This window comes from Apium graveolens, chromosome 1, assembly GCF_009905375.1.
Source record: "Apium graveolens cultivar Ventura chromosome 1, ASM990537v1, whole genome shotgun sequence".
Classification (NCBI taxonomy): Eukaryota; Viridiplantae; Streptophyta; class Magnoliopsida; order Apiales; family Apiaceae; genus Apium; species Apium graveolens.
The window spans coordinates 52,623,670-52,627,531 of record NC_133647.1 but is presented as its reverse complement, the minus strand read 5'-3'; the positions used below and the strand labels follow the sequence as shown (position 1 = coordinate 52,627,531).

At 38.7% G+C, this 3,862-nt stretch overlaps 1 non-coding gene across 1 annotated transcript; it reads left to right on the top strand.

The window, feature by feature from the left end:
* The first annotated feature begins 1,072 nt into the window (after positions 1-1,072).
* Positions 1,073-1,179, top strand: LOC141683821 (small nucleolar RNA R71). Its single transcript, XR_012560456.1, has one exon. It is a non-coding gene; the product is annotated as a small nucleolar RNA R71 (small nucleolar RNA).
* Positions 1,180-3,862: the final 2,683 nt, after the last annotated feature.

Sequence of the window (3,862 nt, the reverse complement as noted above, 5' to 3'; positions counted from 1 at the left end):
AATACTCTTCATAAACTTCGCATAACTAGGCATTTCCTCCAGAGCCTCAGCGAAAGGTATATTGATGTGAAGTTTCTTGAACACCTCCAGAAACTTACCGAACTGTCTATCCAGCTTTTGTTGCTGCAATCTCTTAGGAAAAGGTGGTGGAGGATAGAGTTATTTCTCCCCTGTATTACCCTCAGGCAGAGTGTGTTCAACAGTAGTCTTCCTTGGTTCCGCCGCTTTCTCCTTTTGCTTAGCTTCTTCATCTCTAATTTCAGCTTCTCCTTCTTTTGTCTTTTCAGCATCAGCAACTTTTCCAGACCTTAAGGTAATAGCCTTGACTTGCTCTTTAGCTTCCTTCCTGCCTGGTACTTCCGTGTCACTGGGAAGAGTGCCAGGTTGACGATTGAGCACTGCATTGGCTAATTGACCGATTTGATTTTCCGAGGTCTTGATAGAAACTGCCAGACTCTTGCATAATAGCTTAAGTTCCTCAAAATCAGCACTAGTAGGTGCAGCTGCACTTCCCTGTTGAGGATATGATTGCCTTTGAGCATACTGCTGTGGTTGCTGGAATCCAGGTGGGTTAAACTGTTTACTCACGCCTTGCTGATATGGGGGCTGAATAGCATTCTGATTATTCCCCCGGCTGAAATTTGGATGATTTATGTTATTAGGATGATAGGTAGCTGGCACAGGCTGCTGTTATCGCTGATAATTATTCACATACTGAACAGATTCGTTGACAAGAGAACACTGATCCGTAGCATGAGAACCTGCACAAAGCTCACAAACCATAGCTATTTGATTAACTCCATACGTAGCCAGAGAATCAACCTTCATTGACAGTGCTTGAAGCTGTGCTGCAATAGCGGTGGCTGCATCGAGCTCCAGAATACCTGCTACCTTACCAGGCATCATCCTCTGAGTTGGGTTTTGATGCTCATTTGCAACCATAGTCTCTATAAGATTATAAGCCTCAGTATAGCTTTTAGCCCATAAGGCGCCTCCAGCTGCTGCATCGAGCATGGGCCGAGATTGGGCCCCCAAACCATTATAGAAACCAGTGATCACCATCCAATCGGGCATTCCATGATGTGGACACTTTCTCAACATTTCCTTGTATCGTTCCCAAGCTTCGCACATAGATTCTGTAGGTTGCTGCACAAACTGAGTAAGAGCACTCCTCATAGCAGCAGTCTTTGCCATCGGATAAAACTACACCAGAAACTTTTTCGCAAGATCTTGCCACGTAGTGATGGACCCAGCTGGTTCAGAATGTAGCTAGTCCTTAGCTTTGTCCCTCAGTGAGAATGGGAAAAGCCTCAGCTTGATAGCCTCATCAGTCACACCATTATACTTAAAAGTGCTGCAGATCTCGACAAAATTCCTTATGTGCATGTTGGGGTCTTCAGTCGCCGCTCCTCCAAAAGAAACAGAATTCTGCACCATCTGAATAGTGCCCGGCTTAATTTCAAAGGTGTTAGCTTGAATAGCCGGATGAAGAATGCTTGACTGAATGTCATCAATTTTTAGCCGAGAAAAATCCATAAGAGCTGGATCAGCCTGAATAATACGATCACCCATGTTTACTGGTTCTTTCCGCTCAGTTCCTGAATCCGAATCTTCAAAATCTAACTTCTCCGGAATATCAAGAACTTCGTCTGTCTCCTCAGCTATGTCTAAAGTCCTCTTGCGAGTACGAGAACGAGTTTGCATAAACGCTCGCTAAAGTACCTGAAACACAACCGAAAACAATAAGTAACTACTACGTCCTAATCACTGAGTCCTAATGACCAATGATGGTAAGTACATAAACTAAACAAATACGCCGAGTCCCCGGCAGCGGCGCCAAAAACTTGTTAGGGCGAAAACACGCGCTAATATTCACGCAAGTATACGGGTTCGCAAGTAATATAGAATACTTTCTAGTTCGTTCCCACAGAGACTCGGACTAATTTATTGTCTAATTAAACTCACTCACCAATGTATGATTACTTCTCAATGTTAAGACACTAACACTTAGAATTGTTGACTAAACATTAACTACAATTAACTACTTAATTAATCACTTAATTAACACTTCAAATTAACAATATTAAAGCACTCATGAGATCACAACTTCATTACTACTTCCTTCAATAGCTATTATTATTACCTTTAGCATGTGACAGTGATGATATTAATCGAATAACATAAAACTGATAAAAGCCAACTTTCATTGTACTAATATCATTCTACCAAACATCCACAATTAAGATAGAAGTTGAATAGTCATCAATTATGTTGAGTTCCTCTATGTCTACAGAAATTGACAACACAACGATTTAAGCACAAGTTATCCCTTTGGATTACACAGGGCAAATAAAACTGTTAGAGTTACCCACTAATCATGCACATCATACATGAACCTATGCTAACATGGCAAGTCCTAAGTCTCAAGATCCACCATCGCTTCACAAGAGATTAACACCCTATCTTATATGTTTGCGACGCACATAAGACGAATACGCACAACCAATACTAGATATCATCCAATCATCACACACTAAAGTATTAAACAATTAACTAAAGAATTCCATAGTAAATCCGTTGCAACCCCATGATCACGATTAGCCCATAATAGCACTTATCGTCATCATGGGTTCATATGAAATCATGATAAACAAACACAAGAAAATAATAACTAAACTAATTATATTAAATCAGAGTACGTCACAAGAGTAAATAGGTTCAAAGTAAGAAAACTAGCATCCAACGTTACAACGAAACAAGAATCACAAGAAAATATGCTTCCTCTTCGTTGTTGTGTACTAAAACGGTCTTCTTCCTTATCTCCTTCGCTCTTTTCGTTATACCACGATCTCTCTCGTGAAAACGTCTCCAAATCTACTTATATAATAGTCCCATAAAACTCAGATTACATAGAATGGAAGCCAAACAGAAGTAGAAGTCCTAAAAATAATTATTAAATTCCCCGACCCTGCGCGGCCGCTCAGCATTGCTGAGCGGGCGCTCAGGACCCTTCTGGAAGATTCCTGAGTTTGCTCCGTTTCTTCACCGTAATCTGCCCATTTCTTTCCTCTTGCAATGGTGAACACATGCCAAGGCTTATTCTTGATGATTACTCCTCCGAAATGCAACTAATACCTTGAAATGCATAAACACTAGAAAACCGCATCAAATACACAAAATGCCATTTTAAGATGTTCTAAGTGGTATAAAATGCCACTTATCAATGAGCAACTGATAGATTTGATGACGGTAAAAGGGCCGTTGAATGGTGATTAAGGTGATGAGGACTGAGAAATTATAAGAAAGATACTTGGAAAACGTCATGGTTTGTTCCTTAGCATGATTCTGAGGACAGAATCCTTTTAAGGGGCGAAGGATGTAACGTCTGCGAAATTTATGTAATTATTTTTATCAATAAATAATTATTATATGATTTTTATGTGAATTTTGGTAAATTATTTGATGATGGATAATAATATTTGAATGTTTATTTGTGATAAAATTTAGATATTTTAATTTCCAATTATCAAGAATTAAATCTAGATAATTTTGGTATTTTCTGGTAATTTTTGGATTATTATATGATTTTATGAGAATTTATAGGATTAATAATGATTATTTTTATATAAATATAAAATTACTTTTTAGAATCAGAAATCATTCCTCTTCAATCGTTTTTGTGTTTTTACAACCCGAAACTCTTTCGAAAACTCCTTTCTAACCTAATCTGATAATTCTGAACACTTTTCATGTTTTGACTTTGTCGATCCGGGGTACGGTTTGACTTGTACGAGTCCCGGTGTGAAATTTTCGATACGCAAATCATTTTATATATCGATAAGAATCCATATTCTCAAAAGGC